Source organism: Sciurus carolinensis, chromosome 3, assembly GCF_902686445.1.
Source record: "Sciurus carolinensis chromosome 3, mSciCar1.2, whole genome shotgun sequence".
Classification (NCBI taxonomy): domain Eukaryota; kingdom Metazoa; phylum Chordata; class Mammalia; order Rodentia; family Sciuridae; genus Sciurus; species Sciurus carolinensis.
The window spans coordinates 50,853,588-50,868,017 of record NC_062215.1 but is presented as its reverse complement, the minus strand read 5'-3'; the positions used below and the strand labels follow the sequence as shown (position 1 = coordinate 50,868,017).

At 46.9% G+C, this 14,430-nt stretch overlaps 1 protein-coding gene across 5 annotated transcripts in view; it reads right to left on the bottom strand.

Annotated features, from left to right (window-relative positions):
• Pik3r5 (phosphoinositide-3-kinase regulatory subunit 5) overlaps window positions 1-13,255 on the bottom strand; it is a 73,067-nt gene extending 59,812 nt beyond the window's left edge. Inside the window, exon 1 of one of the 5 annotated variants that reach the window (XR_007107954.1) lies at window positions 12,883-13,255. The gene's annotated coding sequence lies outside the window, so the exon portion shown is untranslated. The remainder of the gene's footprint in view (window positions 1-12,882) is intronic. The other 4 variants (XM_047547559.1, XM_047547558.1, XM_047547555.1 and 1 more) reach the window with 4 other exon arrangements.
• Between the last annotated feature and the right edge of the window lie 1,175 nt (window positions 13,256-14,430).

Below are 14,430 nucleotides of genomic sequence, written 5' to 3'. Positions count from 1 at the left end.
ATTGGAGAAAATGAAATATGTGTAACAGAATGAGACAGAGACAAATTAGAAAAGGTTGTCCTCATTGGGGGGCACAGAAAAAGAGTAGAATCCTGGAAATTCTCTCACTGAGTGCACGATTCCCCTGGTAATGTCCTCTACACATCATTATGAGGCAGTTTGTGAGCACTAAGGAAGGGAGCCAGGGACTGCCAATGGTTAGAAGGGATTATGGAGTCAAAAATCCCTTTCCCCTTTCCTTCTCTTGCTAGCTGGAATGCCATTATGATGGCAACTGCTAAAGCAGCTCTCATGGACCGTGAGATGAAATCCACACATTGAGGAAGACAGAGCAACAAGACAGAAGGAACCTCTGAGGTTATCCTATAAAGTCTGGATCACTTAGACTGTTATAGGAGAGAGAAATAAAATTATAAATTGTTTAAGCCACTAGTATTTTGGGCATCTCCAATACAACAGACAAACCAATATGGTAATTAATATTTCAGTCAATGCTGATTTGTCTAGTAAGTAAGATTATGTTGCTGTTGGTCTGTTGCTGTCACTTAGCTACAGCTGGTGGATTCCCCCCACCAATTTGTAGAGTATGTTTTATGGTCTGACCTTAAATAGGGACTACATGGTGTACCTAAAATTCCCTCATAAAAGCTGCAGACATCCTCCAAAGAGGCAGCGTACTTTATGTACAGAGATTGCACCACTCTGTATCCTACTGGAGAAGGAGCAGCAGCCAAGGTTGTGTTATTTAAATACCTGACATTGGTGCACACTGGGTTAGATAATACTGAAGCCATTCAAGGCGAGGGAGTTCTGTTTTACTAAACTAGAGATCATCTCTTACTGGTCACTAAGAAGGTACCAGAAGAATAAATTATGGGCATTACAAAACTTTCCCACCTGAAACAAGATCCAAAGATTTTGTGGAATTAATGTTCCCACTTTCATTTACTGAGCAGGCCTTAGGAGTAAGAGAGCCAGTGAGAAGCAATTCCTCCATCTTTGAAAATGCAGGATGGGTGTGGGGAGGAAAGCAGATGGGATTCTGAGGGAACTGAGTTCTGGACCCAAAGTGGAATTGTAGCCAATGTCCCATGATGCTCATGGCCCCAACCCAAGCCCTTCCATATCCCCTAGAGAAGAACCTTGATGGGAAGCCCATAAGACTGAGCCTTGACCTACAAGAGGTGTTCTCCAGCAGTTATACCACCTCAGAGGAAAATGTCAGACTGTGATAGTATGGTGCTTTGAGCCAAGGGGGGAAAAAATAAAAGGAATGGGGAATTGTGGGTAACTTCTTCCTTATTCATTGCCTTAGTACACAGTCCAGAACTGAGGGCTTGCTTCCATCAGCTCCCACAAATCTCCACCACTTGTACCTTCTAGAACAATCTCTGACCCAACCCCCAAGTCCCTCATCTGCCTTGGGCCTGAGCTTAGCCTCATGAGTTCAGAAATGTGTGTTCTTGACACCTACAGAAGGCGAGGCCTTGTTCAACTCCCCCTCTCATCGCCCACCTCTACCCTCACGCTGACCTCCACCTTCCTCAAGGAAATTTTTATTATCAAGTTCTTCAAACTGCCACACCCTTACTAGTAATTTTTTTCTTCTTGACACTTGGTAGCAAACCTCCTTACACAAACCACTATATTCACATAATGGCTAATGTGTCACTGTCATAGAGGCCTCTGCACCCTAGCCCTGTGGTTGGGCAGCTCCCCATTCTTTCTCCAATGGGGCTCAGAGAAAGACTGTACCACAGAAATCAGCCTCAGAGCTTCAAAAGGCTGCAGTTGGGTGGGCCCCATGTTTTTATTACCCATTTACTAAATAGAAATGGAATATGGAGAATGTTTCTCTCCCAAGTCCAAGAGACCCCAAGGCACCTGCCAAGAAGAACCTGCCAACATCTCTTCAGACATGTGCACCAGGGCCCTGGACACAAGTTCATGTTCTTATGAGGGACATGGCAATGGTTCCAGACCGACAGGTGATTGCCTCACAGCTGCCACAGCCCTTTGAGGAGGCAGAGAGGCCAGTATCATTTATCAGATGAGCATGGAAATGGGTGTCACTCTCCATCCAGGGGACCTCCAAATCAGATTGGAAGGTTCTCTCTAGTGAGTTCTTTCCCTGCTCACTCCTTCCGGCAGAAAGCCCTCTTTCTTCTCCAGGGCATAACTCCTTTTCAAAACCAAGAAAAAGAAAAAGAAAGAAAAGGGGGAAATAAAGAACCTTCTATTGCTTACTCTAACCCCTGCTTGAAGTGAGAAAATTCTTTCTTTCTTTCTTTCTTTGTTCTAAAGGGTTCCACATTAAACTGAAGGGCCACATCTGTGAAAAATGCTTTGCATTTTTATAAGATGTAAAGTATAATATGCAAATTAATCATAGTTATTAGTAATACTTTATCTGCTTCCAATTTAAAAATCTGTATTCTACATCTCCTTGACCTCCTCCAGAGTCAAAGGCCAGTCACTCCACCCCCTCCCAATGATGTTCAAAGAATCCCCAGAAATGCCCTCCTCAACAATTACTGTCCCCCTGAAAACACAGCTCCTGATTGCTCCACAGCCTGCGGGACAGGCAGGACAGGAAGCCCCTCGGCCTTGTAAACACCGTGTTGCAAGAACACTTCCCCAGGCTCCTGGGTAGAAGCTGTCACCAGACAGGGAGTGGCTTGTCAGGGGGAGGTTCCCTAGGGCTTCCCCTGCTCTCAGACTTAGAGAACTGTTTGTCTTAACACTGAGTAAATTGAAGAGTGGTAAAAAAATGGATCCCCGAAGAGAGGCGGGGTCTCAGCATCTGGGGCTTGGTAGAGGCTTGCGGGGTCCAAAGCAGCTAGAGGAGGTTGTCTAATTTGTTCTCTTACTAGAAAGTAAAGACGTAGGTGTCTGTGTTCCTTCAGATGCCCATAGAAGGCCAGAAACCTATCTGGAGGGTGTAATCCCTGAGGAGAGAAAGACTAGACCTCACAAAGATCTCAGCCCAGTCTGTCTGCCAGATCATCAGCCACCCAAGGCTAAGGCCCAGGTGTCCTCCATACTGACTGTCCCATCAGGTGGGCATTCATTCAGCAAATACTGACTGAATACCTCCAGGGGCTGTCCCTTGTGAGTCACTGGGGAATCCACGCTGAACAAAATGCTTGGAAAGGTTTCCTCATCAGAAGAGAGTAAGATGCAAGAATACAAGTTAGGTCTTAGGGAAACTGTGTCAGGCAGTCTGCTGGAAGAGAGGATGAAGATTCTCAGAGAATGGAGTTGGACTTGAACCCTGAACACAAGACCAAGGACTCTGGACTTCCCCTGTGTGCTGAGATGCCATAGGAGTCTTCTGAGCATGTTAACAGTCTCCCTAAGAATCTCCTAGTGGAACAAGGAAGAGCCTCTGGCCCCGAAGACCCAGCTGCAGGTGTACAGTAAAGAGAGCTGAACTGAATGGCAGAGAGAACAATGAGGAAGTGAGAAACACAAGAACCATGGCTATAGGAAGCACCATCGCAACTGGCTAGAGAGTGGAGAACAAGGAAGATGCAGGGCAGACTTGGAGATGAGGCTGAGCTTTCAGGACTGGAGTCCCAATACAGCAGAGACCAGAAATGCGGAAGTCTGCAGAGGAAGCCCAGCTTGCAGAAAGAGTCAGGCCTCAGGGGTATGCTTGCATTGAAATGGGACATCCAGGTGAAAATAACTAGCCTTCCTTGAAGGTAAGGGTCTGGTTGAGGGGGAGAAGCAAAGCCAGGGATGGTGAGAAGAGGAGTCAACAGAGGAAAGGAAGTGGGCACGGGAAGAGGGAAAGCTACACTCAGGTGAGAGTGCATCAAATGCAGGTTGGGAAGAGGCCATTGGAATATGCCAGCAAAAAGCCACAGCGACTTGCAATAGAGAACTGTGGGTTGAAGAAAGGGATTGCTGCCTCTGTGCTCTGAACAGGGACTCACAGTCACAGGGAGTTCTGTCATGGGTCAGGGGGCAGTACCAGTAGGGAAGGAGCAGGACCCCTCTCTGCTCGGTTCATCAGAGCAGCTCCTGCAAGGGTGCTCCCAGAGAACAGGCTTTGGAAACTTCCCAGAGGCCAGGATCAGGTTTGGTCCTGGAGGTAACAGGCTCAGAGAAATGAGGTGGTAATTAGGGACAAGGATTAGAGGTCACATCTCCTATTCCCTCCCTGAGCCTGGACATCACACCACAGCCTCCTGTGTTCTCTCAAGTATAGTAACAGGCCAACAAGAACTCTGAGCTTCTAGTTTTCTCAAAATGAAACTCCCAAGATGTCAGTACAGAAGTGAATGCAAAATACAAAGGCTTATGAAACACTGACTCCAAAGCCCCATGAACAAAAGGCCATTCATTTCCAGATCAACCTGGAGGTTGGGTAGTTGGATCCTGAGAGTTTACCCGGGACATGCACAAAGAAAGGTAACTCTGAAGTAGGGCCCAACTAGTTTATTTCACCAGGTATCAGAAAGAACCAAGAACAAGAGACCAAGCAAAGCCCAGGTTTCTAGTCTAGGAAGTGAGTGAGGATCTGGGACCAGTGGGGTCTCCAGGGTCCCTTGCCATGTATGGTTATATTTTTTTTTAACAGTCAAAGTGCTTCTGCTCTGGGGGAACACACTATGAAGCAAGACTGTGAGATTTCTGAGAAAACTGCTCAGCTTTGGGATTTCTTTGTTCAGGGCCACTGAACTTAAATTTAAATTATGCTTTCAGAACAATCAGCTTTTCCACAGTTGGTCAGACTCAGAGCTGTGAGCTAGAGAACTGGAGTCATTTCAGTCTCCATTCTCACAGCTATCAATTCCACACTATCTGACATGTAATTTTCCTGAATATTTCCCCTAATGGAGAACTCACTACCTCAATTAGATCTGCTCTGAATTTCTCTAGGATCTTCCTTACAGTGAGCCTAAGTCAATTTCCTTTCCATTTCCCTTCATGGATCCCTTTTCCATCCCGGAGAATAGCCTTTACTTCAAAAGAATGCTGCCCTTCAAACATCGAGGACAGAAGGTACTTCTCCCCTTAGAGAATAAACATTTCCACTTCTTTAATTATTTCACATTATATCATCACCATCTTGGTCACTTTCTCTGGGTAAAAAGTGATTGGTTGATCAGCATCCCCACCGAGGCAACGTCTGGGACTGAGCTGCACTCCAAAGGGATCTGCCCTACCTCAGCATGGAAATGGGCCTTCCCATAAGCTCAACAGCACATGAAGTGAGGACTCATGGGACTAAAGAGCCGACTATTGAAAAGCCAAGAATCAAAGAATGATTCAGAAGTCAGCTTGGGAGCACTGAGGTCTATAGGTGTGTATCTGGGAGGACTGAGAAAGAGAAGAGAAGAAAGTGTTGGAGTTGTGAAGATAAGAATCTGGCAGTAGAAGATCCAAACATCAGGGCCATTCTCCCACCATTCAAGGAACAGATCATCTCCTGCTCTATAAGTTGCTTTGGGTGTAGGTAAAGAGGAGTTGTGTCAGGCTGAGACTGTAGCTCAGTGGTAGAGCACTTGCCTAGCATGTGCAAGGTCCTGGGTTCAATCCCCAATACCACCAAAAAAAAAAAAAGGATGAGTTGGGTCCAAGATCATTTTGCAAAGCTGCATGCACTGATAGTACGAGCACAAAAAAGGATAAGAGCAAACTCATTTATGAGTTTCTGTAATTTAAAACTCCAGGGCTGGGGAGATAACTCAGTTGGTAGAGTATTTGCCTTACAAGCATAAGGCCCTGGGTTCAATTCCCAGTACTGCAAAAAAATAAAATAAAATAAAATAAAAGTCCCCCAAAGGCTCTTGTATTAAAGGATTAATCCAAAGCTTGGTATTATTAGGAGGCTGTGGAACTTTAAGAGGTGGGGTCTAACAGGAGGTCTTTAGGTTACACCAAGTATGCCCTCAAAGGGGATAGTGGAACCCCAGACCCTTTTGTCTCTCTTTTGCTTCCCAAAAGAGGTGAGCAATTTTGTTTGGCCACATGTTTCCACCATGATATGTTGACTTGAGGTAGACCAAAAGCAATGGGGGCAATTGATCACAGATTAAAACCTCCGAAACTGTGGGCTAAACCTTTTTTCTTTATAAGTAGGTTGTTTCACGTATTTCTTATGGTGATGGAAAGCTGAATAACACATGAGTATAGATGCAAAAATCCTGAAGAGAATCACAGCAAATCATACCTAGCATATGTGAATAAAGTGCTCAGACCAAACTGAGTTCATTCCAGAAATGCAAGGAGAGTTCAGTGTGATGGAGATGATGATATGATGATGTGATCATACATCTACTGCCAGGTGAAAGGATAAAAGCATTTTCTAGTAGATGCTTAAAAAGTATTTGACAAATTTATCATCCATTCATGCTTTTTTTTGTGGGGGGTTAACCACCTTGGGGGCGGGGTTAAGCCAGGGGGGAGCTTAACCATTAAGCCACATCCCCAGTCCTTTTTATTTTTTATTTTGAGACAGGGTCTCATGGAGGTGCTTGGGGCCTCACTAAACTGCTGAGACCGGCCTTAAATTTGTTATCTTCCTTCCTCAGTCTCTGAGCCACTGGGATTACAGGCATGTGCCACCATGTCCAGCCCATTCATGCTTTCAAAGTTCCTTAGAAATTAAAAATCGAAGAAAACTTCCTTCGGACACAGCACTTTACTTCCAACGAATTGTGATCACGTCAGAAAAACAAAGCCCCAAGCTTATGTCAGTCTCTGGGAACAAGGGAAGTTGTACATGTGTGTGGCAAAAAAGAGCAGTGGCCACCTCGCTGATTCCTAGACTGTTTCTATTCATGCAAACGCCCACAAACACATTTTCTCAATCTTAAACATAAATCTAGTTCCCTGATTAGGGGACAAACAGAAGAGTTTCTTTTTAGGACCCCACTCACAAAAGTAGTATTCACTAATCACCTTGCAAATGGGTGAATTCAAAGCTTGATAAGAAATCCAGAAAATACACACATGGTGATAGCTTGGTGTACAATCATGGAGCTCAGCCCCCTTACCACACCACCTCAAATTCTCACCAGTGAGTCACTGGGGATGTCCCCTACAGTTTTCATTATCCATCACCACCCCTAGCTTGCCTGACAACAGCTTCCTCTCCTGTGAAGTTGTGCTGGGGGTTATCCAAAGAAATCAGCATAGAGAACATCATATTTTCTAGAACACAACTTATTAAGCCAGGTTCCTTGGTGGAGTGCTGAGATCTGCAAGACTCTGGAATTTTATGCAAAATTTTAAAAGAGAGAGGGAAAGAGAGAGTCCTTGTGTGTGTGAGTGTGTGTGTGTTTGCATGTACCTGTGTGCTTAGTGATACATCAATTCCATCAGTTTTTCAAAGGGGCTCACTATTTAGAGAGCATTTGAGATTCCTCTGGAAGAGCTGTAGGTGCAAATGTGATCTAACACACACAAAAAAACACAAGGATGAACACCTTGGCCAGGCTGGGTGGAAGTGGTTGTGTGAAGATTTGCCTGACAAGAGCCCAAACCACTGAACCACACGGGAACAAACGCTCAGACCAAACTCCCAGTGATATGTCTGCCCAGATTTCATGATTATGGAAAAACAGCTTTGGATGAAGAAAAAGGATGTGGTAAACAAAAAGATGACTTCTCAGATGATACAGGGACTCAAGAGCTGGGTTTTTGTTTGTCTGTTTGTTTTGGTACCAGTGTTTGAACCCAGGGGCACTAAACCACTGAATCACATCCCCAACCCATTTATGTATTTTATTTAGAGATAGGATCTCACTGAGTTGCTCAGGGCCTCACTAAGTTGCTGAGGCTGGCTTTAAATTTGCAGTCCTGTTTCAGCCTCTGGAGCCACTAGGATTATAGGTGCACACCACCATGCCCCACAAGAGCGGGGTTTCTAAAAAACAGCAGCTCTTAAGAGGGACAGAATGAAAACGTGGCCTATAGTGGGGTAGAGTCTTCCATGAATGGGAACTCCCTCAGCTTTGATGGAGGTGCAAAAATGCATAGAATCCTGAGTAGGATGTGCTCTCTGGAGATGAACACCAAAAAGGAAAAAGGAGCTTCCCCATAATGGTATTTAACTTTAATGTTCATAAGTTGGAACTTGAAGTATACAGAGAGAGAAGGGCAGGGAATGAGTCCCTGGTCCATGCCGGACACAGAACAAGGTGATCACTAGCTCAAGTGTCATTTAATTCTCATAGGAGAGGAAGCCCAAATACCGCTGAGTTTGTTGAACAGAAAGCACAAGAGAGAGCACCCAAAGAGCCTTAAATAAGTGTCTGCTGCACAGTATGATTATTGTCATTACTATTTTCTTTTATTTCATATCTGTCAAGTTTCAACTCAAACACTATTTTCAGGGGATTTTTCCTTAACCTACAAATTGTATTAGGCTCCCTTTCCATAATCTCACAGCACCCCTCAATTCTCATGATTGCATTACATGATTTGCATGTTGATGTCTTGATGATGAGACTGTCATTCCTATGAGAGCAGAAACAATGGCAGTCTTGCTCGGTGTCCCTGGAGCTTAGTCCATGCCTGGCACACAGAAGGTGCTTGATACAAAATGGCCAAGCAAAGGATTTGAACATGAGATGTTAGGCAGGGGCACAGAAAGTACTGAGGGCCATACTTCCATTATATAGATGAGGAAACAGGCACCGGAAGGGGCACACAGACTCAGCTGTGGTCCCACGGCTAGGAGGTAGAGGAATCAGGCTGAAGCAGAGCCCCCTGATTTCATGTGAGGCAGAAGCCTAGAAGCCACCTTCAGCCCTCACACCCAGCCCTGCCCCCTCCAAAGAAACCACACAAGTTCATTTGCCTAGGTCAACAACAGCAACAAGAAGACTCTGGAGGACATGAAAATGAAAAGCACACCACTCCCTGGTGACCCCACCCTGTTGTCCCCCACATCCTGCATCCAGGCATCTTCCACTGTGGGTGTGAATGGATGGACTTCTTGCCTTTGAGATCTGGAGAGATTGGCAGTGACAGCTTGATGATAATGTGAGCGTCAGGTGCCTCAGGTGGGCAGACCATAACTTGCCAAGTCACTGGTCAGTCCTGGAGGCCACGACCATCAGTGCTATTGTGGGGGAGACACACAAGCTTACTGCTGTGAGGTGAGAATTGGGGAGGAGTTGGGGAAGACTTAAGGTGCAGCTGGAGCATCAAAGGAGAACATTTGCAGCTCATTGGGCAGATAGGAGAAGGGAAAAGGAACCTGGGGAGGCAGAATAGCACATGCAAAGACAGAGAGTCTACCCAATCTTCAGAAGAAGAAGCAGAAAGGGTGGACCTGGGCTAGGTGGCAGGAGGCATTGGTGGTCGTGCTAATGGGGCCTTCACTGAAGGGCAATGGCAGCTCTGCAGGGTTTTCAGCTGATAAACAACTCACACAGTTTGTCAGCTTCCACTACTATAGCAGCTGGGGAGGCAGGAGTTCCACTGATGCCTAACTAAAGCCTAGAGTTGCAGGGCACAATGGTGCACAACTGTGATCCCAGAGACTTGGGAGGCTGAGGCAGAAGGATCACAAACTCAAGGCCAGCCTCAGCAACTTAGCAAGACCCTAAACAACTTAATGAGACCCTGTCTCAAAATAAAATATAAAAAAAATTAAAAAGGGCTGGGATGTGACTGAGTAGTTAAGTGCCCCTGGGTTCAATCCCTGGCACCAAAAATTAATAAATAGCCCAGCATCTGGTAGCCAACTATAAATCTGGTAGACTCATGAAAGACCAATCTGCTCTGCGCCACGAAAGTCAGCAATTTTTTCCCACTCCTACCGTCATACCTTCCTACAGCTACAGTTCACTTATTCAAGTCATTTAACGGATAATCTCAGTTACCCAGAACCTAGTTAGTAGCCTAGAAGCAAAGAAACAAACAAAACCACCTGTAGACGGCCACAGTTTATGCCGCAGAAGTGCAAGGCACGCACTTGATAACCACAGGCACACACGGGCTGCCACTATAGCTTGCTCATCTCTGGAAGAAAGCAGATATCAGAATCAGCCCAGTTCTGGCACTTTCTGAATGGCTTGGCCCTCAGTTTTCTCATCTATAAAATGGGAACTATAGCTATAGATATCTTAGAGTGAGGCTGTGAAGATTAAAAGACATGAAGTACTTAGCATGGTGCCCAGCACCATAAAATCATAGCCAAAAAGGTGAAAGGACACAAAGAAGGATAAAAGAGAAAGAGCAGAAAATGTGTCCTCAGCAGATACAGGGTACAAAAGAGAATGGCAGGGTAGAACCATTTGATAAAATTGTCAAGAAATGATTAAATCAGACCCAATGTGCTATACTTATAAAGGCAGGAAGTACTTTGTACAAAGATTTCCTTTTAAATTGGATATAGTAAAACATTTTTGAAAACTGGATAAAATGAAAATTTGGTGCTTAGGAGGTAGAACTACTAGAAAAATTTACATGTTCAAAATATGAGAATGGCATAATTCTGTATGTACCTGTGGACATCTAAAACGTACCCCCAAATCTGTAAAATGTACATTGTACTTAACAGAATCTATGAACACACAATCAGTTTTAAGATGCGTCATTATTTGTATGCCATTAAGGAATAGTGTTATTATAATTGTAAGATGCCATAGCTGGTAAGATGCACCTTGAATATCCTAATATGTAATATATGTTTCCTATGGGAGTGTATCATCTCCTCCTTGGGAAAAAGTCAGATGGACTCTTACTTCCAACTCTCCCATCTAGGCCAGAAGCTCAGAAATCAAACTAACCACCTCTCCCCTGACCTGCTGGCGATCACTATATTATGTTCCTGTAGAAGTTTCCTCTCTTAAAAAACTGATTCATAGGGCTGAGCTGGGGCTATCGCTCGGTGGTAGAGCTCTTGCCTAGCATATATGAAGCCCTGGGATGGATGCTCAGCACGAAAAAAAAAGGAAGGAAGAAAGAAAGAAACTGATTTAGGCTTTCAGTCCACCAGCTGAGATCCAAAAGTTCTTCTGGATCACTGTGGTCCCATAGGTCTGATCAGCTCAGCCCTGGCAGTGAACCTCTCTGAACCAAGGCCAAGTCAGCTCAGCTTGAGAGCTCAGCTAAATCCAGGCTGGAGCTTCCACACTGTAAGCCGCACAGGTTAAAAGGGCCCTTGCCCTCCTCCTCACCCCACTTGGCCACTGATCAATGACTAACCCAGGACGGTGCAGCAGCCTCTGACAGCCAGCCTCCTCCACAGCCTCAAGCTCTCCCTTCTCATCTCTCACCACCATCAACCCCCAATGTGCTTGATGCCCAGTACCACCAGTTAGCATCCACCCTAGTATTCCTGAAAGAAACAAAATGCAGTGCTGTGGGGAAGGGAGGAAAGGGAAGCAAGGCGGTAAGGGTGGTCTGCTTCCACTGCAGTTTGGGGAGGGGAAATAATGAATTATCCCCCCCTAAGCTGAAGAAGAGGGGGGAAAGCCCAATGAGGACAAGCAAATAAAGACCCAGAGCCTTCTTGCCCCATAGTCCTGACTAACTATGCTTCAAAAGGCAGCGGGTGGGTGGCATCCTGAAACAGAAAGAGAGCTTGAGCACCCTGTCTTCTTTGTCCTGTGGACTCCTGAGGACACATACCACCAAGCCCATGCTGCCTACTCTTGTTCTAGGAACATCTGTGGAGCATTTCCCAGGTGCATCTGTTCTCAACACACCTGTCTCCTCTAACTTTCCCCACGGTTCTGTACATCAGTATTAGAGCCTGTTTTACAGATAAGGAGACTGAGAACAGCAGAGGGGTATTAAAATGCTGTAGTTCACACAGGTAGGTGCACCTGGCTAGAACTCGGATCTTTTTTTCCATATCACACATGATTCCCAAGCAATGGCTCCAACCTCATCGAGTAAGGAACTTATTAAAAAATTTTTGGAAAAGTACAGATTCTACACCTCCACCCCTGGAAAGCCCAGCTGCAGCTGGGTCCTGGAGAATCTGTTTTAACAAACACTCCAGGAGACACCTCAGGTCTGGGAACCTGAGCCTTACCAGGTCAGTGATCCAGAGCACAGGAGAAAAGAAAGTATGGGTGAGATGACAGAGCAGCCCACTGAAGAGAGGAAGAGAATGGATCCAGAAAAGACCGTCTTCAAGGCTGACTTGGCCTACTTTTGGCCCTCTTTTTGCCCAAATCCACCCCGCCTCTCTGCAGGAGGCTTAACTCACTCTATACCACATCCTGCCGCTTTCATCTCGCCTTCCTTTTCCCTCTGAACAATCTCCTTCCTCCTACTGTCCTGAACTTCTTGAGCTTTTACCCTGCCTGGGATGGGTCAATACGCACGCACACACACACAAAGTCAAGCCGGTACAGCCAGTGTGGAAACATGGACCCCTCTGACAGCTCAAAGCGTGCAGTTCTCTGGAACAGCAGTCGCTGTTTGGAGGCCCATGCTCACTAGCAGGGGAAAGCCAGAGGCTCGACCCGCCTTAGGCAGGCACTTCCACAACTCCCAGGTCCTATGGAAAAGGACCTCTGATGCCAACAGTCACCCAGAGAGTTCCCGGGTCCAGCAGGCAGGCTCCTTGACCCCCTGGACACACGGAGCTCTGTGACCAAGGCAGGAGCTGCGGACGCATTTAGTCGCACAAAGGCATCCAGCATTAGCTACTTAGATTACGGTGAACTGTCCCAGGATGCCACTTCTGTCTCTGGAATTATCTGCAACGTGGGTTTGCGACCCAGTGACCCCGCCAGGGACTTATCCTCCGGTTTACAACAGCAATCTCTGTACAGGTTACTCGCTGCAGCACCGGCTCTCAGAGCCCACTGCTCCCTGGTGGTCCCCAACCTACTCTGGCTCTGCCGTGAGCTACCACGCGTGCCCTCCACTCCCTCCCTCCGCCGCCCAACCACACACCTGCAGTCCCCGCCGGGCGCCGAGCCCCTCTCCAGCGGCGACTCCCTGCAACTTGAGGAACTCTCCGGACCACCACGCCACGGCTGGAGCCGGGCGGCAAGTCCCAGCCTCTGCCAAGTCTCTGCAATTCGGGTGGGTTGGGGGCGGGGCCACGTGGGCGGGACTGGTCCGGGGGCGGGGCCGGGGCGGCACTAGCTGCCTCGCCGGCCTCTCCTGCCACCTGGTGGCTGGGCAGTGTCAGCCAAGTGCGGGTTTGGCCTGGGCATCTGAGGACTTACGGCCTGGAGCCCACAGAGCATCTGTAAAGCAGCTGCGGCTCGAAATCCTCCTACCAGCGCCACGAACAAACCCTGGCTGGTGTGCGGCCGTGGCCCGAGAGACGCCAGCGCGGAGCAACACGATCCCCCAGGAGTAAGGTGAGGTTCGGCCTGGCGGGTGGAAGCGCCTTTCGTGCCTCGCAGGAGCGGTGGGCGGGGCAGGGGGGAGGCTTGGGGTGGGGGCTTCGGGGAAGGAGGAGAAAGAGGAAGCTCCGACGAGCTGCTTCCTTCTCTCACTACGACCCAGTGCCCCACTTCCTCCTACTACTTCTATTTTCTTTGGGTGATCTTAACCCTTACAGTGCCCGCACCCCGGTTGTGTGGTCGAGCACCCTAATCCCCGCCCTTCTGCAGCAACCTTCCTAGAAAATGCCAGCCAATCCAGACTTGAACTCTACTTCCTTCAGCCATTAGTTTGGCTTCTCACCTTCCCTCCAAGCGCCAGGGTTGGCTGTCACTTCGGGTGGGTTCCGCTTCCCGAGGGTAGGGGATGGGGGAGTTCCTACCTGCAAGGTCAAGACCCTTTTCTTGTCTCCCCCATTCCCTGCAGACAACATGACAGATTTTTATACATAGAGTTGGAAGGAGATTCACAGAGAATCCCAGAAGTCGCTGCACTTCCCAATACCTCAGTTTCCTCAATTACAAAATGGGAATAAGAAAGTTGACTACTACAGAGCACGATAACGCACACCTGTAATCTAATCTCAGCTACTTTGGAGGCTGAATCTGGAGGATCTCAATTTTAAGACCCTGTCTTAAAATAGAAATTAAAAAGGGTTGGGGATAGAGCACTGTTGAGTTCAATTCTCAATACGGTAAAAAAAGAAAAAGAAGACTTGGCTACTGCCCAGATAGCCCTTACCATGAAAAAAACAAAACAACAACAACAAAAAAAAGCCAGATGTGGTGACCCCTACCTGTAATCTCAGTGACTCCAGAGGTTGAGGCAGGAGGATGGCAAGTCCAAGGCCAGTCTCAGCAATTTACCAAGCACCTAAGCAACTTATCAAGACCCTGTCTAATATAAAAAATAAAAGAGCTGGGGGTGTGGCTCAGTGGCTAAGCACCCCTGGGTTCAATCTGCTGTACAAAAAGGAAAAGAAAAGAAAAACAAATACCACTTTATTTTAGTATAAAGGACCAGGCTGAAATTTCCACCTCCACTATTGAATGGGACTCTGTGTCACAATAGATGTTAGAGGCATCCAAAAACAGCCACAAGGTCATC